The sequence below is a fragment of the Buteo buteo genome, chromosome 4 (assembly GCF_964188355.1).
Source record: "Buteo buteo chromosome 4, bButBut1.hap1.1, whole genome shotgun sequence".
In the NCBI taxonomy this organism is placed as follows: domain Eukaryota; kingdom Metazoa; phylum Chordata; class Aves; order Accipitriformes; family Accipitridae; genus Buteo; species Buteo buteo.
In genome coordinates this window covers 1,314,662-1,339,297 of record NC_134174.1, presented here as the reverse complement: position 1 = coordinate 1,339,297, position 24,636 = coordinate 1,314,662, and the positions used below count along the sequence as shown (strand labels likewise).

The 24,636-nt window shown below is 40.9% G+C and overlaps 1 protein-coding gene across 1 annotated transcript in view; it reads right to left on the bottom strand.

The window, feature by feature from the left end:
- Positions 1 to 24,636, bottom strand: part of AHCYL2 (adenosylhomocysteinase like 2) — a 107,227-nt gene that overhangs the window by 67,178 nt on the left and 15,413 nt on the right. The window lies entirely within an intron of this gene.

The window sequence follows — 24,636 nt, the reverse complement described above, 5'->3', positions numbered from 1 at the left end:
CAACACTTGCGGCAAGCAATCCGTCTGCACCTTCCTCTGGCAAAACGCTGCCTGAGGAGGAGGGTAAGAAGCCTTTCACAATCCATGTACCAAACATGAAAAGCTTCAGAAACGTTCCTCATCTGCATGCAAAACGACGTTTTCTCAAGCACTAATCAGTCAGAAGCATCTCTCGGTTACATTAGTTATGAATACATTTATAACTGGTTGTGCCAGAATACTTTGTTACAGCTGTTGAGGCATAAAAAAATAAAATAAACACTCAATACACCCTTTATAACTTTCCTGATCATTAAACACTGGATGATGAATATGACAATCTTAGTTTTCTAATAGGGTATATTACCCTCAATAAAGTTAAAATACAAACCTTGATGGTGTTGAGGGTCACCTCCTTGATTCTCCCTAATTATTGTTACACACCTTCCCTTCCTAAGCCCCTTTGTCCCCATACAAACACATAGCTGGTCTGGTGGCTCTTGGTTGGGTTTGGGGTTTTTTTTTTCCCCCTCTCTCCTAAATCTGGGTTCAAAACTAATTCCCTCTAGAATATATCTTCCCACTCTCAAAGTTTAAAAGATCATGTCATTGAACAAAATCTCTTCCCCTTTTCTTCTCTTACTTTTTGAGGTGACAGAGGGTGTGTTTTTATTCTATTGCTTCTAGTAGTTTTAGAGCTTTCCTTTTATAATTCTAATGGGTTTTCCCAACAGTTGGGGTTCTGCCTTGTTTTCTTCCATACAACTTGGTACATTTTTCATGTTTCTTAGAAAAAAATCAGTTTAAGACACAGCAGAGATGACTCCATAGTGCACTATCAATAAATCTATTTTGAGAATCTGTCTCTGATTCTAATGGGCAGCTAAGCTTCCTCCAGGACCCTGGCCAAGTCACTCGGTTTTCCACACTTCAGCTTCCCCATCCGTAAAGCAGCAATAACATAATAATTTCCAAGAAAGTGCAAAGCTAAAGTCTTTGGGAGTTTGCAGGGATCATCAGAGAACCTGAGCCTTTTACAACCAGTCATGCAACTAATCTCACTGTAGCTGAACTTCAGATCAGTCATCATGTTTAGCAGCATTCATAAGAGCTTGCTTGGAAATGGGATTTAATGAGCATGGCAGAAGCAAAGAAAGGAGCAATTTAAAAGACCAAAATTTCTAAGTAACACTGGTTCTAACAAAGAAAGTCCACGCATTTAAATGTAACCTACTGAGATAATGGAAGAAAAAGTCTGAAGAATCAAATGTGGGTGGGCTTAAAGAAAAAGGGAAAGCCTAGTGAAAAGTCCAAGCTAATGGAGAATGTAGGCAGAGAGGTAATCAAGACTGCCTTCAGCTGCCTCTGCACAAAAAGATTAATAGCTGAACCATTTAGAATCTCAGCAAGTTTCTGTCTATGATTTTCCTGATAGAAGAGAACGCATCTGACATTTATTAGCTCGACTAATGTTCACACTTGAGATAAAGAGACTTGCAGACTGATTCAAGGTCTTCAAGTTTAAAAAAAGGCTGCTGAACTATCTGTAATACACACAGCAAGGCAATGGTATTACACAAATAATATTGCTACATAACTGTCTTAGATGAAATCTGACTTAAACGTAGCTCATGGCCCTCTTAAATGTTCTTCCATCTGTAGTAGGGAAGCACAGAAGCATCCCAGCACGCACAGATCCATCAGCCCGGCAGAGTGCATTGCTTTCAGGAACTCAGCTGTGCACTGCAACTTGCATCAAGATCTGGAAGATTTGTGCCAAGAATGGTATAATAAGATATTTAAGCTCAGTCAAGATCACATCAGAAATCTCAGCTGATGTACCCTAAGCACAGGAAGAGATAGCCATGCCTCTATGGGTTCAAATCACCTGGGAAATCACTAGCCCTACCTGAAAGCAGTTCTGCTTATGCAATATTAGAAGTTAATTTAAATGCAGTGAATAGTGAATAGAGACATCACAAAAGATACAGATCCCCGTCTGGTTAACCACAGTAAGACATACCATAAATAGGAACATAGACATAATTCCCTTCAGATTCGCAGAGACAGTACCTCAAAGCCAGAGGTTTAATTAAGTCAGGTCTCACATGGCTCTGCTGGAGAATGGAAAGTGCAAGCAAGGCATTTGTCCCGCATCCAGGGTGAGAGGTTGGGGTATATCGACAAATTATGCCAGGGAAGCCAGTGTTTGCATAGTGTATAGCTCTTCCTACGAGGAGTTAACAGCAGGCTATTTTGCATATACTTTGTATAAAAGCTGCCAGGTTTTTTGAACTTATTCTTAGGTGAAGTTCATTTGATACAGGCAGATAGAGAAGCCAACTTTCTGTATGTCAGGGGTTGTCAAAGAGCTCAAATCAAGCAAACAAAATAAAAAGAATCCACTCAATTTCACTGGTATTATGGCACATAATAAAAGCCAAGCGCGTGACTTTGAGCTAACAACACTTTGCAGCATTCCCATTTGCAAAGATAGACAGGCCTTTTATAAGGACTGCTTTCAAAATTTGGGATTAGGTTTTCAATATAAACCAGACCGAGCCAGACTAAAGATTTGCCCCCAAAACACTGATCTGAACTGCATTCAAGGCCAAGCTCGCACTCATGCTCATTCTTTTAAAAATTATATATACATTAAAAAACAATAATGTATTGTTTACAGAAACAAAGCAGCTGGTAGATGCCAAGGCCAACAACAAATGAGATAAATTAGAAGGCCTTTAGATTAAAACCATCAAGAAGCTGAAGCCAACAGAAAAAAAATCCCAGACCCTAATATTTTACTTGAAACCACTCATTACAGCAGCAAGAATCACATGAAGCGTATGTACCACGTAATGACCATACAAAGGCAGACTTGCAAGACACTCTGCTGCACTGGGCAGAGGAAAGGAGAGGAGGGAGAAACGACACCTAACTTATTTTCTGTACATACCGGTGGGATCAAAGGACGAGCAATACAGCTAACCTGTACAAAACCCTACCCTGAAACAGGAACAGTCGACGTGGATTTGCACAGCACTATGCTGTGCGAGAGCTGTGGTAAAGACGATACTACATAATGTGCTTTACAGACAGAGGTGGATAGTATACAGGCTAAGAGAGCATAGAAGGGAAAGGAAAATTAGGGAAAAAAAGCCCAGATGAGTGTGGTGGCATCCTGAGGAGACCCTCAAGTTTTCCCCGAGCTTTAGATGCTGTGCCATCTACCACTCACCCAACGCAGGCACTTAGCCCAATTATAGGCTTATTGGATATTAGGAAAAATTTCTTCACCAAAAGAGTTGTCAAGTATTGGAACAGGCTGCTCAGGGAAGGGGTAGAGTCACCATCGCTGGAGGTGTTTAAAAGATGTGTAGATGTGGCACGTGGGGACATGGGTTAGTGGTGGACTTCGCAGTGTTAGGTTAACAGTTAGACTTGATGATCTTAAGCATCTTTTCCAACCTCGATGACTCTATGATTCCATAGCACAAGGCAGCAGGTGGCAATCATCTGCCTCTGCCCACTGCCCCAGGACAGCATCAGCATAAGAGGTCAGAGCTCAAGAAGCTGCTGGCTGTCACCCAGCACTTTGTATGCAGAGATCCTATCAGCCGAGCTGCATTTCACTTCCATGGTTTCTACCAGGCGTTTCCATGAAGTTGCATTAGTCCGTACTTTTGGGAGCCTGGGCCATGATGTTTACTCTGCCAAAGGTCTTCTAAAGCTTACAGCTGCGCTTGCAGAAGAATCTTCAGTGCTTGAGACAGGTTACCTGTTAAAAAGCATAGAGTGGACCTACCTTACAAGGAACAATGTACCCTCTCCCTCTTCTGGATTTGCAGAGAGTCAAAAAGCTGCTTCAACAGCCCCCCCCCCCAAAAAAAAAGGGTGTGTGTGTGTCTCCTAATCTTTGGAGCAAAGGAAAGGAACAGCAATAACCAGCTGTTCAACAATAGCAGCACTGGTTTATTATTTAAGAGCTGTGAATAAAGGCAAGCTACAGAAGGTATTTCCAGATTTTATCTAACTTTAAAAAAAATAAAGAAATACTACAATGACTTTTTTTTTTATTTAATAGAGATCTAATCAGCAGGCCTCAATAGTTTCCTTAAAAAGCAGCTCAAACTGCTTTTCACCCCCATTGTTCGTGACTTTTCCAACAGCATTTGCTCTGGAGAGGAACCCAGGGTGTAGGCAGTTCAGCTCCGTATTTCAAGGGAGTAACCTCCCTAATTACATCTCTCAACAGCAGCTCTTAATTACACTCCACTCCTGAGCTCTTGTTTACTCAACTGGGGCTGCAGCAAGACCTTTACAATTCACTTTCAAGACCAAGTTGGTAGGGTTTGTTGCAAAGGCTCCACTTTCTTGCTAGCCCATAAAGAGACCAGGTTTTGGATTTGTCCTGGGAAGTCCTTTCATAGAATCACAGAATGGTTTGGGTTGGAAAGGACCTTAAAGGTCACCGAGTTCCAACCCCCCTGCCATGGGCAGGGACAACTTCCACTAGACCAGGTTGCTCCAAGCCCCGTCCAACCTGGCCTTGAACACTGCCAGGGATGGGGCAGCCACAGCTTCTCTGGGCAACCTGTGCCAGTGCCTCACCACCCTCACAGTTAAGAATTTCTCCCTTACATCTAATCTAAATCTACCCTCTTTCAGTTTAAAACCATTACCCCTCATCCCATCGCTACACTCCCTGTTAAAGAGTCCTCCCCATCTTTCCTGTAGGCCCCCTTTAGGTACTAGAAGGCTGCTAGAAGGTCTCCCCAGAGCCTTCTCTTCTCCAGGCTGAACCACCCCAACTCTCTCAGCCTGTCCTCATAGGAGAGGTGCTCCAGCCCCCTGATCATCTTTATGGCCCTCCTCTGGACTCGCTCCAACAGGTCCATGGCCTTCTGATGTTGGGGGCCCCAGAGGTGGACACCGTACTGCAGGTGGGGTCTCACAAGAGCGGAGCAGAGGGGCAGAATCACCTCCCTCAACCCGCTGGTCACGCTGCTTTTAATGCTGCCCAGGACATGGTTGGCTTTCTGGGCAGCAAGAGCACATTGCTGGGTCATATTCAGTTTTTCATCCACCAACACCCCCAAGTCCTTCTCCTCAGGGCTGCTCTCAATCCACTCATCGTCCAGCCTGTGTTTGTGCTTGGGATTGCCCTGACCCATGTGCAGGACCTCGCACTTGGCCTTGTTGAACTTCATGACGTTGGCATGTCTTCCACGTTTATACCCAACACAAGGTTCGTATTTCAGTTTAAGTCTTTAGGATCCACCACAATGTAAAAATACTATTTCTATATTGAGAAGCACAAAAAATGGCCAAATCCTTTGGTTGTGACAATTTGCTTCTCTGAATGTTTTCTCATTAACCACACTGCATTCCCTCTTCTAGAGCCACTCTTCATTTATTGCTGATCCAGTCCTTTACAGATCAGTCACTGCTACTCTCCCATAGATATTTTTTTCATTTGATAAGCTTCATCAACTACTGTGTATGTTTCTTCCAATACAAAAATCCTAACAGTTCAGCACAATAATCCAAATAAGGGCTGCTTTTTATTATAGCTCAAGACATTAATTGTTGTATACGAACGAACTGGAACGGTTCTGCTGGCTCACTGAGCCTGCAGCCTCTCGCAGTTGCAGGCACCAAGCACCATGGTCCTTTCCATCAGCTGCTCAGGCTTCATTTTAGGCAACCTCAGTCCATACCATCCTGTCTGGTACAAATTCCGCCATCATCTCAGCATTATCTGGCTTGTTCACAGCATTAAAACTCCATTTGCTGCTTGCATCACTATAATGCAGGTAGATCTCAGTTGCCTGACAACAGGATGTTTTACAATTTAGCTGTACATGTGTCAGCCAAACAACACACCCCAAGAATAGTCCCAGTGTCTCAAAAGAATTACAGCCTGGCTAGCCTGTACTGCTCCAAATAGGTTGGGGGGGATCTGCAAATAGGATGCAAGTCCCATTTAATGGCAAAGCAACTTTTTGTTCCCAACATTCATAGACAAATGAGAAAAGGCTAGCTGCACTGAAGTGTAAATGTACATTTTTTTAGTGGAAGGAAAAGGAAGAAAGATGAATGTGAGCTACAGCACACTGAACACCCTGACTCTGCAAAGGGTTAAGCATGTTTAATTGTGCACATTAAGAGCAATGCCATTAATACTTGGGCATTTCAAATTAGACTTTAAAACTTTGCTGGATTTGTGAGCCAGCCAGTGAATCTGTCCAACTTCCCCAAAGGGTCAGGAACCACTTCAAGTGATATTGTTCCCTTATACAGGATTCAAACTTTGGTTAGTGTAGCTTCGTACCTCTGTAACACCATCTCCATCAAATAGTGTAGGATCAAGGGCATCTTATGATGGAAGAAACAGCTAGGCTGATTATGTGTTGGGAGAAAAGTTAAACTCTGCTATATATGTTAGTCAAATATTGATCTTCAGCACTTTCCTAATGCATTAAACCCTCTTATTTTAGGTAGATCTTGCTCACAAGCATTATATTGATGTGAAATCCAAGAAAGAACACCACTTGTTGCAACACGAATAGACACAAATGTCAGGTTTCAGTAGAGAATTTGTACGTGCATCATTAAAATCCAAGCCACTACAAAAGAAGACTCCAAGAAATGAAGCAGCTGTGCAAGTCTGATTAAAAAAAAATTACTCCTTAACCCAGATGTTCCTTTCCAATCTCTCAATTTCTAGCTTCATATGAGTGCCATTGTCTCTTCTTAAAGGCTTTCAAAAAATGAAAATTAAAGGAAATGCCAAAGGCAAAGTGTTTTCCTCTTCTCCCCCAGTATTCAAAAACTTCACGAAAGCTAAAAGATGGCACATTCATTACAAGACACAGGATGAAAAGAAAATCACCTCCCTATTTCAGTCTCTATCAATTACACTGTTAAGTCCTTCTCTGCTAATCAGCATTTTCTCAAGGCTTTCGGTAGGAAAAAAACCTGTTACCCAAGATCACAGCTGTAATAGTTTGGCCATAAAAAGAATAAAAGAAACAATGAAAGTCTGGGAGCACTGGCCTCGAGACAAAAGTTACTGAAGTTAATGGGTGCAGCATTACCCATAATAATGCATTTTTTGCAACAAAAATATTCAACAGTTTGAAATGCATTTCAGAAATCTACATTGTCACTCCCAATTTATACCAAACCCCAAATCCAGATTTTGCTGCAAGTAGGCTAATAATAATAAATACATTACATTTGCCCTAGCTTCCAATGAACCAACAATTTAAATGTCAGGGTTTTTTTTTCTTTTAAAGTATTAGAAACCCTAAGCCAGGGGATTCTGCTTGCAAAGGAAGGTACTGAAATCCGCTATAAACAGCAGGGCTTTGCTGTGCAAAACTGAACAAAGACAGAGAGATTAAAAAAACCTTATTTGCAAGCTTATTGAAAGAATTAGATATGGCTAACATTTAGAAGACACCCAACGGACAGAACAGATAATCTTAAGGTCTTACAGTCCAATCGCTGCTGTGAGGGGCAGCCACAGCCTGACCCTGGCACCAGTGCTACCCTTCACAGAAGGGGTTGCACCAAGGAAGCCACTTTGCCCCTAAAAAAACACCTGAATGCGTTTCTTGAATCCCTAACTACCTGAACAGGGACCATGAAGTTGTGGCCAGAGCGCACTGCCAGATGGAAAGGTGTCCGCAGCTCAGTGGCTAGCCTTCAAGATGTGGAACTACAGCCTGAGAGAGGTTCAGTTAGCTAAATTCATCTCAAGGCTAGACTAAGCCAAATGTGGGTGACATCCTTCTCCTTACATCTGGCCCGGTGGGTATTGCCATTGCCCTGCTTCCACCAGCTCTGGCGCTCCTCTGATCTCCACTGACTCAAAAAACTAAATCAACAGAAAATGTGATATTTCTGGTAGCACCTTTTGTGAAGGCAATGAAAAAGGAGTTGCTATTCAGTAATCTAAGCACACACCAAGTACCAACTGCAAAGAAAATGGTATCTAACTCATGATCAAGATATACTATCAACAGTCCTTATTGCTGTTTCATTTCCAGACTGTGAATGTGATGCTCTCTAGCCAGAAGTACACAACCCCCAGGAAGCTTTGCTCGCTTTTCTGCTACACTTGAACCACGCAACACATCAGGAACCACTGAAAGTTCTGCAAGGACCCAATCTGTCTGCACATGGGAGTGTTTGTGATTAGCCACTCCAGACTAGCTCCCAACATGGTTATCGTTACTGAGAACAAGAATGCCCCCCAAATGCATCCTGGGGAACAGCTAATGCACTTTAAAATTTGTTCTTAGTAAAAAGTGGCTTAAATGCAGAAAAGTTCTATCACATTTTTAAACTGGTTTTATTAGCCAAGCCACTGCATTTAGTAGATGTGCCATCTTTCCCAAAACTGAACAATTCTTCAAAGTGTTCATGAAGAACCTTCTTTTTATACCTTGCTTTTATACTTTGGCTGGCTCTTCAGATAAGAAAAAAGGACTAAAAAGCTTCACAAAACTTGTTGCAATGACACTTCACATTTTGAATTTTGACAGATGTCAGATGTTTGCTATACCAGACATAAATTTATTCAATTTTATGTTTTCTCTTTTGTTAATTTTAACTGAATTCGAGGCACACGGCAAGGTGCAGAAGAGCAAGTCCACTGTGGGCTAAGCCTACAAATGCTGGTTTTTGTCAACCATCAGAAGGAAAACTGCAAAGTACCACAAGCAGATTTCAAAGTTAATGAATAAGCAAACACTTCCTAAAGCCATTTACTCATGTTTGTAGATAATGATCTCACTGCACTGGTTTCAGCTCAATTATCCTTTTGAAGATTCTCTTTGCTGCCACATAAAAAAACCCAAATGCTTTTAAAAATATTAAACTATTTTACAGCAAAGGGCAAGTTTTATGGTTAAGGCATTGGAATACACAAAGCACTATTTAGGAGAGTCTGTGGTCTGCACTGCCGTGCTGAAGAGCATGCCCAGCAGTTTTATTTATTGCAGAGACTCTGCACCTTGGTGCTTAGAAGGTTCTGCCACTGCATCCACATGATGATAAGCAAGCCAATGCTTGGATGAGGAGGTGAAATCTAACACCTTTTTAATCCAATAGCTGTAAAGCAAGCCTCAATTAGAGTGGTTTACATTAATACACATCCTCATTCTGGTAGGACTGCCAAAGCTGTTAAGAAATCCACGGGGTGAGTTAAGTAATACCAAGTGACCCATTTCCTTCAGGAGGTACTTGCTTAAAGTCATCTCTGCAAAATGCAAAAGCACCAACTGTATTTTCATCACAACTAATTTAAATAAACATATTTAAAAACCAAAACAATCTTTGAATAAAGGAATGGGAGCCAAAGCAAGAAGCTGATTTCTCAGTCTTCTCCTGGCAAAAAGGGAAGCTGGAGCTCGTTTTAAAGGCACCTATCTGCCTGGGCAGCAGGTTATGACATCAGTTTTACATTCAGCTTTCCAATTAATCTGGGGGAGGAGATAAAGGTCAAGACAACAAAATTAAGTTAATGGCAGTTTTTTCTTTCTCAGGAATAGCTGATATCAACTCAACTATCAAATTCTTTGATTTTTCTTTTCCTAATACCCTGACAACCATAAATAGGACAGAAAGTATTTCAGTTAATGAGATTATATCAGCCCCAACTCATTACTCTTCACTGCTCTAACTCTATTTACTTTGCCAGTATCTTCAATGCCAAATAAGAACTAGAAAGGAAAGCGCTCAATATGTTTGCATGTGGCAGCTGAAATAGTCCAATTACTGCTGTTAACTTAAGAAAAGTTAATACCAAACTGGTTTCAGAGAAAGGAATTTAAAGAAATTTCTTTTGTGAAACAATATTTGTGAAAACCACTTGAAGGTATCATGAGATAATGTTTTTAACCTGAGCCTCCACAGGGCACCGAGGGAAAGCAAGTTCTGGAATCAGGTAGTCTCACAATGAAGGGCTTGTACCTCTACTGCAAAATCTGGAAAAGGTTGAAAGCTGTAACTGTAACATCACTTTTTTCACTGAAAAACAATTCATAGCCTGTGTCACCACAGGATTTTCATGCAGTTCTTCTGTGGGTACACATTTCTGATTATTACTCTTGATCTGCTTCAGTTATCACAAAAACTATCTACATTCAAAACAGCAAATTATTAATAGTTAGCTCCTTGCTATACTGGGGAAACACTGGCTGCACAGATATTGAATTTAACAATATTCTTAATACAACAGAAAAGACAGGGAGCACCATCAGGGAAAGCACCCCAAAGCTCTCCGTCACAACTGCTCGGGCAAGAAAGGTTGTTTCTTGGACGAAACTAATGGACGACTACAGTGGAAATAGAGGACAATTGTACTGGAATGTCAACCCAACTCAACGACAACCCAAACACCACATCAAATAACGTAAATTTGAATAAGAAGGATTAATGGTGCTGTAGCACCACAAATCTTTAAACTTTAAAATCCCTCAAGCTTACAAGACTACAAAGCATAAGATTTTTGCTCGATCACTCAAGGGGACAAATGTTAAAAATCTATCCACTGATGTGTAGTGAGAGAAGAACCCCACGGCTCTCCCCCGAAGGCCTGCTCTCATGATGTGCTACAGCAAACACATGCCTTGCATTTTCAGAAATTTGGGAATATCATCAAGGACAGACTTCGAGCAGCAAAGGTCTGCAAAATACCAAGCCTTGAATGAGTAATTAACATACTATGCACAGAATCTTACAGCATGTTTATCACTATAGTTATGTGCTTGCCGATAATGTTAGTCAGATTTCTCTAAACGTCTGTCAAGTTTGTTTTCATCTTCTTCCCAAAGAAATGAATCTTGCCTTTGGCACCATCATCATTTTATAGAGTGGTTCTGTAATTCAGATGCTGCTGTGTATGTGCGGGAGTGGGGTTTTAACAATGATACACAGGGAATAGCATGAAGTCAGATACCCAGCACGAGTCTCCCCCACAAAATAGCCATCCTTTCTGATCAAAGGATTTGATGGCACCAAAGCTTATCAAATGTTCCTTAGAGAATTTCAGGCAGAACTTTAGACATCTTGGCACCAGGCTGTGGAGTGCCTTGAAGAAAAGGATCAAGACCCTAAATCTGGTTTGATGTTTTTTGGAGAGCTGATAAGCAAACTCTGTGCTTTCACAGCAGACTGTATTTCTGCACAGTTGTGCTGTAGCATGCAGCATCAGTTGGAACTTCCTAGGCATGAGGTTTCATGTCCAAATAAAGCCTGTCAGCTGATAGCAATAAGAGCAAAAATTACTGAAGCTCTGGGTCTTGCTATGTTAGAAACACTGGCTGTGTACCTACACTGGGGCTTATTCTGCTACTATTTTTCCAAAGAATTTACCACAACATCAGGTAGCCTTTTGAAAGGGTAGCACTGCTGAAATGCTAGCATAAATGCAGCTTATACAGCTTATGCAGCCTCCGTGCTCTAAGCTCCTATTCATCATCCTTCTATTTATCATACCAATGCGAAACATTTACAAAACAGTCTTTGGTGAACACAGCCCATTAAAAAGAACTGCAAAGTCATCACACTTCCAGTGATAAAAACGTCTTCTGGCAGGGAGCTAATACAGGATAATACCTTGTTTTCTGTAGCAGCTCTTCCTCAAATAAAATATATGGTCTTGACCAGTAGTAAGATCTTGCACAATCTTCTCCCTCTAATAGTTAAAGTGAGCTCTGGAGTGATGCTCGGCACTAAATGAGCCTCCATGGGACAACACGAGAATCGCTCTGGAAAATAAAGAGACAACCAAAAGAGTTTTCCTATCTAAAGCACTCTCTCTTTACCTGCTGTGGTTTTCTACCCTCTTTATACATGAGAAAGCCCATCAAAGACAGTCAGACAAGACCACCAGGAATGAGGCTGTTGGTGTTCAGGGCTATCAGCAGTTTCCAGGAGAAACACCAAGTGCTCCAGCAGACTCTAGATGTTTGCTCAATGCACCAGACATGCTGATTTTCTCTTTTAGAGGCAGCAAAAGGTCATCCGGCAACAAAGCTAAAACTAGCCCTTGAACCAATTACCCCAAAAGCACATATTTTTTAGTGAGTGGAGTTTGTCAGCTTCAGTGGACAACCAGAAGAGATAAAATTATGATTTGTGGTTTCCTATTACACACCACTTATAAATGCAGACAAAAATGATAAGGTTTATTACATACTCATAGCTAGATATTACAAAAGTCTCTGCAAAATGTAATTTTCAAAGACGAAGATTTATAGAAATGTGCATGCTGACAGAAGAAAAATCCTACAACATAACAGCTCATCCTCCCTCTAAGAAGCAAATGCCATTACATATGAATCTAACACAGAATGTGCTACCAAACAGAAACATGCCCTGCTCTCCTAATAAAAAGTCCAATAAATGGCAAAAAAATGCCAGTTACCACAGAGATATTTGGACATGTTTTGGGCAACACTGAAAAATCACCTCTCCCAGCACTACATTATAATGCCTTGTAGAGATAAAAAAAGAAAGGCAAACTTCCACAGAAAGATAAGAAGGTGTGTTGGATAGGACCCAACCAAGTTTATCCTGTTGTCATCTAATGAATGTCTCTGAATTTCTACACACCTCACCTCATTTCTCGTCCTTTGCCATCCTCCCTGAGAGATAACACTTACTACAACACCAAACTTTTGGAACACGAAGCAATTTTTCAAACCTTCTCATTGTTCTCATGAAGAAGTATCACCTTTCCCCGCTGTTGTAGCAGCTATCTTATGCAAGTTGACTTAGCAAATAAGATGACAGAACATATGAAATCGCAGTCTTTAAAACAAACAAAAAAATCTCATCAAAATACGCCAAATCCATCAAAAACAAAACTCTTCTTGAAGGCTCTTCCAGTGGTACTGCCCACCACCATCTTCCAGAACTTAAGTTTCCTCTGCTATTGCACAAGCAGAAGGAAAACGTGCAACAGGACATTCAGCCTGCAGGACACTACCAGCATGGTCAAAATGCATTACAAATGGGAAGAAAAAGAACTATTAGTGAAATTTCATCACTCATTTTTAGGTAACAGGAGAGCCAAGCAGCTGATACAACATAGATCTGGACTTTTTAAAGAAGTGAGAGGGTCCATCTCAAGAGGAAATGTATTTTGGTTCAGAAAGCCATTAAAATAGTGTCTTTGCTGCACACAGAAACAAGCGGCATTTTAATAAATGTGCTTTTCAGTCTCCTGGATGTACACAGGTAATCATGGCTTCAGGGGGCACAGTTAACTGTAACACTAATTCTTTCAAGGGTTTCCTAGAGTTGTTAAGCGTTGGCCACTGTGCCAGCATGCAAGCGTATTTAAGGATTATTTAATTTATTTAAAGGTTTCTCAGAGCGTGTGCTTTTCTTGGAATACAAAGGCAGACCTCTTCTTCCCCCTATTTCTCAAACCTAAATATAGGTGCTGCAGAATGTAAATTACCAAGTCCCTGAGCTTTTCAGCAATTGTTTGACATTTATTACAAAACTCCAACGCTCAAAACCTTCCAGCAACACCCTTTCAAGGCTCACAATACAATCACTTCAATTGTATAGCTAAGATTTCTTAAAGCAGTTGATATTAATAATTCTTCTACAGTTAAATAACTCTATAGTTAAGACACCGACGAGTTTCTGTCCTTTTCTGTATTTTCAGCATTCCAAGACACAAACCTTTCGCTGAAGCAAAGAGGTTCCTGGAAATACATGGAAGAGAAACAAACATTTGAGAAACACCCAGCTCATCACCACCAGATACACTTCAAGAGAATCAGCTGCTACAAGGGTAGACAGAAACAAATAAAAATTAAAGTCATTGTTGGCCTTTGTCTTCATCCACATCCTCTCTCCATGTTGACTTCTCACTCCCTTGTGCGTGGCTTAAGGTTTTGGTCACTGCTTTATGCTTTCAACATATTTCTGTTACAGAAAAAGTGGCAAAAGACCACAAAAAAGAAGAATTACTACATATTTAACTAGAGGTTTGTCCTTTAAAATGGCATAGGTCATCAACAGACTGTTGTGATATATTCTTTATGATTTTAAGTGTTTGACTCTGCTTGCATTGGTCCACAACTGGCAAGACCAAGCCACAGTTTGGGCCAGATTTTCCATTTGCAACTCAGCTTTTTAAGACCATAAAAGCTTTTCTAGCTATATTTAAAGGAAGAATTTGGTTCAAAAGCTTCATGCTTTTTTAGATCTGTTATTGTTTAAGCGTGCCAGTATTGCGTGCTCCATACCAACATGCTTTGAAGACAGTTTTGGGTTTTTCCCTAGCATACAGCCACCTACTTACGTAACAGTTTTTGCAAAACTAATTTTAATGAGAGCTTCAGCTACAGGCTCTAATAACTGCATCTGTAAGGCACACATATATTGAGTGTGTAAAATAGCAACTGCATATTGAACAGAAACCTTTTACAAGATATACGCAATTCTTTCTTCTAAAAATGATTTGCTTTGCGTGGAGGGAACATTTATGGCACATTTACAGACCTCTGGAAGTGGGGTTTACATTGGAAATACTGATTGAACCATCAGAGTCGAGATCAAAGCAACAGACACTGCTGTAACAAAGCTACAAACCTCAAAAATATTTTTCTGAAGTCACTATCTGCCAAAAAAAAAAAGTGCCATAGATGAAGCTGATATACCTACAGAGAAGACCCATTTCTCTACATGTTTGCATAAGCCCAAAAATCTTCTAAAATGAGAGTCTGGAGGTTTTTTCTTCTATTTTCTCTTCGAGTTTGTCAAAGTCTAACATTTCAGGAATGCAAAGGACAGCATTTTGCCAAGTCATCAGCTGGGACAATGAAACAAGAAAAGAAAAGAAATCTCTAGGCTCAAAAGACCTGAAATATAGGGCATGACTTTGTTCTACTTGGATTTTATAATCTAAAAGTACAAGATCAGTAGAGCAGTATATCTTCTCTGAAATTTCTAGTAAGCATATCCAGTCTGCCGGAAGCTAATTCTCCACAGATTTCATCATCTCCTGATGGCACCACAAACACACACCTCTTTGTCAGGTTGTTGTGAATGGCCATTTTGGGGCTGCCAACTGCTGCTTTAAGCACCTGCTCCCTACACCCATGCAAAGGCTTGGACCAGAAAAAAGGCTGATTAATGGTTTGGAAGGGACCTTTAAAGACCACCTAGTCCAAGCCTCCTGCCATGGGCAGGGACACCTTCCACCAGCCCAGGTTGCTCCAAGCCCCATCCAACCTGGTCTTGAACACTGCCGGGGATGGGGCATCCACAACTCCTCTGGGCAACCTGTTCCCTCAGTGCCTCACCATCCTCACAGTGAAGAACTTCTTCCTTATGTCTAAGGATCTCTAAAAGCAGCTTTCTCTGCAGACCTCAGAAAACCAGAGCAGCCCAGAAGTGTCACATCTCAGGACAGGCTCAGGAAAGGCATCAGACTGCAGTTTGGACAACTGCACTAAAGGAAGAAAGAAAGAAAAACCCATCAGAGGTGGCACTCCTGGTTCCGATTTTTCAATGATGTGCTATATAAAACCACCTTTTTCCCAATACTAACTCCTTCCTAAAACAGTTCTGTTAGGGGAGAGTTACATATTTTTTTCTACGTTAGGAAATAAAATCTTACCGAAGGCCAGAAAATCTTGTGCCTATCTGTGTCGATCTTAAGCAGTATCACCCATTCCATGGCTTCAATAATTTTAGTCTTAAGTTGTCTCTGGAAAAAAAAAATTTCTCCTTCCTGAGGAACAATTTCAGAACACAGATGAAGGCACTTTCTTTGGGAAACCATAATGTGGTTATTTCCAGACACCTCTGCTTTGCATTGTAATTGCTTTCCCAGGCTTTTGACACTACAAATTAGAATAAATAAAAAATAAATAAAGGAGGATGTACAGTTTGTGTGATATCACACTGAGCCAAGCCAGCTTCACATCTCCTGTAGCATCCTGAAGACTCAGTGCTGCCCCAGCTCCAAATAAAATATTCCCTTTACTCCTCCTAGTTTCTTTAATAAAATTTTAATTACCCTGAAGGCAGTTACAGCTGCATACAAAGATGGATGCCTCATAATTAATATAACAGAACACCAGGACTATTGTCTAGCCACATTTTGTAAGTCTGAAAAGATTCTATGGGGCAAAATACTTTAGCAGCCACATTTTTATATTTTATTTTCTTAAATGGCTGCAAGTGTCAAGAAGCAGGACCATTTATCAGCCCACAAAAGCCCATGTGACACACGGGCAGACTCCTTTTCTAATTGGAAAATTATTTACATCCAGCTTGCACTCTCCTAAAAGTCACCTAGGAAAAGCAAAGACATTACTGTCTTGGATAACTGCTGTATGTACCTTAAGCACACGGGCTCTTCTAACAGTTCACAGCCAAGCTTCAGGACTGACTGATGATAATAACCAATATTTGCAAATGAATCCAACAAGAAACTTCAGAAATCCATGGGTGAATGGAGGAGAATAAAATTATTACTGGTAGAATTATGGAAAATGGATTACATGGGTTATTTTCAGTGTGGAATATCCTTAATATCTTATTTAGAGCATAGCTTGGGCTGGTGGCAACTTTCATTTGGAGACTTTAGATGACTGAGTCGCTTAAAGTGGTAAGTTCCATCTTAATGACAAACATTCACATCACAAGCCCCAAATGGTCTCCGTGGCACTTTAGCTGCCAATCTTGACAAAGCTAAAGACTAAACAGGCCCGGGGGGAGGGAAATTAAAAAGAAAAATCAACTCTTCTATTCCCCTGTGTTCACCAGGTGAAAACAAGGACACAGCTTACAAAGATGCTTAATTTACCTCATAATGATTTGTTTAATATTTGCTATAAGTTGGACAGAAATCAAGAGACAAAGTAAAAACCCAACCACACACAAACTACTGAACAAGGAATGAACTTTTCTTTAAAAACTTCTATCTGGGCAGGTAATAAAAACCCCAAACTCCTAGGTGTTTAGGTAGTTAGAAGGAAAAAATAACTTCTGACAGTGTCTTCAGGTTAGCTATTGCTAATATCTTCACAAAACAGAGCTATTTGCAATCAACAGAAAAACAACATAAGCAGTCTGGCACTAAGATCTAGAAAGTCTCCAAAGCCACAAGTGGTAGAGCCCAGACCACTAGAAGCAGAAATTGCCTTTCGACAGCGAATAACTTAGGCTTTTTTCCTAAACAAAATAAAATCAATATCAGATTCAGACGAGAGTAGAAAACAGACAAGAAGATGTTAAGGGTGTAGCAAGCCTGACCAAAAGAGGAATAAGTAGGCTAGGTCTATCAAGAGGCCATGTCTAGAGTCCAGGATACTACAATTAGATGCTCATCTTGCTTAGCATTGGGCTAACATCTTAAGAATACTATTGCCCTAAAAACGATCCAGATATGAAAATTATGTATGGAAGAAGCAGAGACAAAACAGAAATACTAGCATTAAGTCAGTTATTAAGGTAGTCTCTATCCAACTACTTCAACCCCATCCCCATATGCACATTTAAGAGCTTCTACTTTGCTGCAAATTGAAACAAAAGTGCATGCACTCAGAAGTCGGGCAGATTTTTGAATGAAGTCTAAATTAAAGCAAAGGCAAATAGCTTAAGGCATCAAGAGAGCTAAGCTGATGCCACTTGTTCAGAAAACTGTCCATCACCTGTGCTTTGCACGAAATGTCTCCTGATCATTTTTAAAGGAAGTTTGAACCATGTAGTTCATATGGTTTCTATCTAAAAGGACTGGTTTGCTTAGCTCCTTTTCTTACCGGGACTGTGCGGTTTAACCTCAAACACAGACCAGATGTAAGGAGGCCTTAAGGTGCTAGAGGACACTTCTAAAGGGTGACCTTAGCTCTGCTGTGTCTCATAACTGAACGGATCACTCTCCGAGAAGCAGCTTCTTGCTGAAGTATCTTGTTCATCAGCTATGAATGGAAGAGTGTTACATTCAAGCATTACTTAGCTTTGCAAACTGCCAGAGCAATGATGCCCTATGGTGTGTTGGCATCTTTGAAAATTTTTGCTGCACTTTGCTCCCTTCCATCCCTCCATATTCATGAGAGAAATGGACTCCAGCACATGGGTCTAAATAAATCTAGCTCTAAATAAATCTTACTACCTGGGGTGAAACAGCTAATTTAAGCAATTCTTGAGCTGTCAGAGGAAACAACCCAGGTCTTTGGGTTAGACATCTCAATCCTGTTCTTCCAAGTCCTTAGGAAAGTCAGGCTGCCAAAGCATACAAAGCTCTGCATATCCAGTCCTAACTTCCAGTACTCCCCAGCAAAAACTTAACTAAGTTTAGGTCACCTACTCTGCCTTAAATCAGCTGTGAGTTAAGACACAAATATTAGACACACTGTGTCCATATTAAAGTAGCCATCTGCATACCCAAAGCCACAGACAATACAATACAAGCACAGTCCCTACTGTGAAATGATGACGCAAACCTTAGTGGCATTAAAAGAAAGCTAAAATTTGCAACCTTTATTCTGCCCAACGTAGCAGGACACAAGCAGGTCTCTGCTGGGTACTCTGAAGGAGTCTTGTATTCTTTTGCAGGTGTAGAAATTCGATGATCTAAATGCATTTTACATGGAGAAAATAAACAAAAGAAATAGGATCAGTGAAAGCCTCCAGACAAACAGGGAGTCAAAAAGCTTTACAGTGACCGACTCAAGTTCCACTCTGATGTATTATAATGCGCTTGAAAGGTGCCTTTTAAGTGGTTTTCTGCTCATGTTCTCTCCATTTTATTTGTTTCTGAAATACATTCCATCATATTTCTTTTCCTCTGTTCAAAAATTTCTCAGAAACTGAATAAAGACAGTGACATTTGACAGCTCAAGAACTTAACATGCATTAAAAAGCTACCTCAGAACTGAGTCAAGGCTGAACTTCTCAGATGAGAGGCTGAAGTAAGCTGCATAAAAAGAAATACCTAGTATTTCCAAATCCACAGTCACCTAGAATATTTTTCCCATTCTTTCTGACACAACTCAAAACCAGATTTGTCTAAGACCTGCCATCCTGATTTCGTCATCCTCATTGAAAAGTTGTTTTTTTCATTCACTGACAGTTACTGAGTAGTCAGCGGGGAAACCATAAAGACTAGTCTCAAATGACTTTAGGGATGCCATAAAATCAGTATGATGGATGAAGTTACGAAGCTGCTTCATCTAATCCAGCAGCTCTGCAGCACCAAAAGGGAAAGGTTCCTCTTCCTCCCCACTCAGCCTTCCTCCTCTTATTCTCCTGACCATGTAGTACTTAGCTCTGCATCCAACCCATCCTGCTGTGAACCCATTCAACTCAGCCCAGCCCCACCCGCATCCTCCCCACCAACCCCCCAACTTTTTTTTGCAAGGCTACCTAGTAAAATCAAGGAGCAACAAAGCAAGGAGGAAGGGTGTGGAACCACACAAGTACAAGTGAGACCTCCTTCAGGCAGCACTAAGTGGTTGAGATGATTCAACAGTCTTGCCTAACTTTAAGATGAAGAGGGAAGAAGACTCTCACTGGTTATTATATACAGATTTCTACCTCACCTTTCTGCCCGAGGTCACCATTCCCACAGGAGACTCAGCAGAAGCTAACGTTTGCCAGCACTTCAGCAGCACGCTAAGTTAATATAAAATATAGGCAATGTCAATTTAACATATTGGGCTGTGAGTCATAGCAGCTAAGACACATCCACTCTTTCATACCTCCAGCAAGGGAGACAGGACAGTTAAAGGTAGTGATGTATCTAAATGCTTCACTGAAAGGCAAAGCTTATCTAACAGAGAAACACAGACACTCACCTCTTGCCATGCCTACAAAAATAAAAAAAAAGTTAAAAAAGAAAAAAAAAAAAAAGGCAGCTTCTTTCCAAACCCAGTTAAGGAAGTCCAGAGAAACCACTGAAAGAACAGAATTCATCTGATCTCAAAGACAAGGTCATTTGATATAATCCATAACAACTTTCATCAGCTGGATGAAGATGAAGGACAAATTTCAAGACATTTTCAAGAGTACTTTTTTTAACTTGTTTGGGGAGTACCTAAATTCCACTTGACGCAGGCCTGATTGTGCATGTAAATCTAGAGCAAGGCTGCCTCCCTACAGTTCAATAACGAGACTGAAGTGTCCCTTTAATCAATGCCACCAGTATTAACTTACTGTTCCTTTACACAAACGACAAAGAGCAGGAAACAAAGAACAAATAAACAACAGAAAAAGCAGCTCAGAATCCCTAAAGCATAAAAAGACCATTGTCTGGGTTCGGTTTTGGCCAGGAAGCTTAGCAGGTCTGTACACACCTACTCAGTTTTGCCACTGAGTTACTTGAGGAAGAGTATCCAAAAATCATATCCAAAAATCACTTGATGAATCAGCCAGAGCATTACTGTCCGAACTCCGGTCCTTCCTCATGCAACTTCCTAAAACACACTTTTGTTGGATTTTTCATGTGATTGACCAGAGAAGCAGCTTTTCTCATGTTTTATAATCACTGTATTAGCAGCTAATTCCTCTCTAAAGTCAGACAAGACAACAGAAAATGCAGCATGGAAGTCATATCATGAAGAACATTGACTGAAAATGCTTTACATGTTCAGGCAGCTCGATGACTCATTTGTGGTCATTTTGCTGCATCTGCCGCAGAGAAACCAGAAAATGTTTCTGCTTATTTATATTAAAAATAAAAAGTCAAGGAAAAACAAAAAGCAAAGCACAAAAAGTTCTTGGCATTTAGAGTTACCCAGCAGCATCTTTACTGTGGTGACCAGATAACTAGCTTCCTAACCCAAAAGCCTCCTGCAGACAGTGTCTGGGCACCACCTTCCTGTAATCGTCAAAGCACTTGAAACCCAAAATAATTCTTCAATCAGTCCAGCAAAGCTGTGTACTGCACAGCACATTTCAGAGGCTCTGCACTATCTCAAAGAAACCGATTCCACTTTAAGAGAGTCCCAGAAAAATTACATTTATAAGCAATAAATTTCAGAACTTCAGAGTTGGAGATTTATGCCAGACACTTTTATGGATGTTTGAGTCATCACCAATTTAAAAAAAAAAAAAAAAAGAAGTAACTGGTTTAGAACTAACTAAACCCTTTTTCATCTGGGGGGCTGTTCCCTTTTAAAAGCTCAAAAGATATCCTGCAACACCATGAACACGGTGCAGCTGGGAGAGAACTCTCTCCACACCCAAATGCTTCTTCCTATCCTCTCAGGATACATTCACCCTTCCCTTGAACTCTTTGGATGTCCGGAAATGAGTCCCAAAGACCACGTTGGACCGGGGTTTATATGGGTAGGTGGAAGATCATGGGTGTGAGAACTAACGGGTCGGCTGGCCAGCATCCAGGCAAAGTAAGAACAGGCAGGAAGCAATCTGGAGCATGGAATAATTCAGCAGAGACACACAACGGTTTCAGGAGACAGAGCTCGAAAGACACAAGGAGTTACAGTGAGATGGCAGACAAAAAGCTCTTCTGATGCATCAAGTGGATTATCGTTTCATCTATTTTGTAGTTGCAAATGGTCTTCAAACAGCACTGTACAAACCCAGCCCAGAGCACATGATAAACATTCATCCACCCTCAGATCTGCTTGTAAGAGATAACTGATATTGTCTTATTTGGTAAGGAAGAGAAAGGTACAGATATCTAAAGCAATTTGCCCAAGATCGTCTTAAAACCACAAGACAGCTAAGTTCAGAAAGTTACACAAAGATTTTCTCTTCCTCTCTTCCTTACTTCCCCATTTCTGAAAGCCTCTTGTTACCCCAGAGACTAGTGGAATGTTTCCATCCTAAACAATGAGAGTTTACATCTCTATTTTTTTTTCTCTGCCATTTGGGTGAGAACCTATACTTGCACATCCAGTCTTAGACCATAGTGAAGTACCGACCACAGAAAAATCTTTCTTGCATAGCTTTTCACAAGTCAACTGAACACCACAAATACAAAACGTTTTCAGTGCTCTGTTCAAGGCTCAAGAACAAGCTGGGAAAACAGTAACCGAAGGGTTTTTTTGTGAAAGCCTCCTTCCATTACGAACTGACACTTCAGCCCTTCTGTGCCTGTTGGTGATGAAGAATGAACAATCCAAGGCAACTCCCTTGAAGCAGTTCCCTTCACAAAGACGTACATCAACGTAGCCATTCTGGTTTGCTTCTCTCGCGGTTTGTTTTTTTTTTTTCCTGGGGCCAGAAAGCAACTTCTGCTTCCCAGCACTTCTGTTGCTATTTGGCCATTTGAAGGTATCTGGAGGTCTCTAAACCCATGTACATGTGCAAGTCCTAATCTGCAGTCAGGCAGCTTTTCTCCAGCCTACATATGCATAGGCTAACCACCAATAAGCCTTCTGGGCTCTCTTACGTGTACTGCCTTTGTCTGATCTTGTTTGTTCGGTAACCACAGAAACAGTTTTAAAAACTAGATGAGCAGACACACAACCTTCAGAGACCAAAGCTTCAGGCTTTGTTTCCATGTAGAAAGACCCATTTGGCACCCATTCATCTGCTTCTCTCTTTGTTAACACTGCCGGATGAAGGATGCGCTTACCTCTTAAGACGCCTCTCTTGTATGCATTCCACACAGACCTGCTTTAAGGGAAAATGCTTCTTGTCTTCCTGCATGACAGCTATCCAGCTCCCTTCTGAAGGCTTCCTGCACTACTACAGATCTTCAGTGCCGCTCAGACACAGCATAGCTTCAGATACAACCTCACACTATTTTACAGCAGAATTTGTTTACCAGTGGTCATTCAGGTATCATAAAACCAAAGCTGGAACATGAAGATTGCACCACATCACACAAGAAATGCTATTAATAAAAGCCTGCTCTACTTTAACCAAGGCTTCCCCTGCAGCCGAGCTCTTTTGGCACCCATGACAGGCATAATGCTGCTCTTGATGTCGGTAACAAAGCAGACTGTAACCATACAAACACATTCATCTACAAAACATCACTTGTTCCTTTATTACTTTTCAGTTCAAAATCATTCTTATTGCTGAAGACTCCCCAGAGACCCATTCTAGCCTCCCTCCTCTTCCCCGCCAATGCAATTGCTTTATCCCTTTACACAACCCAGCAACTACTCTTAAAACAGCCTTCACTACACAGATGGCTTTTCTGGACTTCTCCTCTACCTCTTGAGCAACAGAGATTTAACATAAGAATTTCAAGTGAGACTTGAAACTAGTTTAGGTTGGTGGGGTTTTTTTTTTTCCTCCTTTTCTTTTTACTCCTACTGCTGTATCAATTTGGACCATATTCAGCTTAAACATTATGGGCTACAGTCTGTATGAAAGGTATTTACAAAATAAAGTTTGTGTGTAAAGCGTTTCCCAGTGATGACAGCTTCGTTATCGTGTCCTTATGGTATCTTTATGCCCATCAGGAATAGAGTTTCTAACAGAAGTACATAAGCCTGCACATGACGGGGTCCTGTCCTTGCATTCACAGTAGGGCCAGCGCCAGCGTAAACATCATTTTCAGATGCGGCCTGCAACAACTCCTTTGAAGACCAGCAGAGAGGATCTCTAAAATACTCTTGCCCTACTCAACATCTAGAAAGTCAGAGAAGCACAAGCCAACATCCCTGAGATGGCAAACACTGAAGGGTGGCAACCCAGGAAAAAAAAAATTCCTCTTTTTCCCCCCCTCTCTTTTTCTTTCCTTTGCTTCCTTTCCTCCAGATGTTGACCAAGACACAATATATCTGAAAACAAGACACAATTTATCTGTTTTGGGCAGACTAGCAAACTAGCTGTACCATAAATGGAAGAACACTTAAAAATTAACTGAGGAGTCACCAGCAAGGAATATTGGTCAATACAGAAAAGGAAGAATGAGCAATTGAACAGGCACTGATGAATACATTAAGAGAAACCTCTGGGTGATTTTTTCACTTAAAAATAACACAAGATGCCATAAACAACAGGTTAAAAATAGGAAAAAAGCTTTGGGTTTTAGAAGTGCAGCATAGCATTACAATAGCACAATACCCCAAAGTTTTCCTGAAAATTCATACAACAACTAGCTTTTTACCCCAGCTTTGACATTTAAGGATTTTTCCACCATTATTCCTCTGTGCTGCTCCTCTGGTTTCCAGCCATATCAATATCTGAAGCAGTCACTGCCAAACTCATCAAAATAACAGCACCGAACCACACTGTTAATTTTGTATTTTTACAGGAGCCAGAAGTTGGTATAATGAGCCTGAATTATAGGAACTGATTCTCTGCACAACCTAAAGGAACCATTAAGCAAGACAAGAGTTAGCTGCGCTCACTGCCATAAAGCCACATATGCATTGTCATGATTACTCAGAAAACTCAAGCAATTTGGTACACACCAAGCTCTGCACTCCAACAGCATCTGTACTCAAGAGCTGAAATATTACAGAAAGAAACACTCAAGACATTAATTTGAGGGAGCTAACAGGTTTTGCTTTTCAGATAAAAAGAAGCAGATGAGAGCAGGTTGGTGAGGCTAAAGGCTCACAAAAGATGCACTCAAAAACTGGTACGGTCACCCTGAGTGCCGGGGCACTGAACATTTTACATAACACCGTGCCGCCGCACAGGGCAGGAATGAATGCAGCAAATGTGTACACACGGACACAC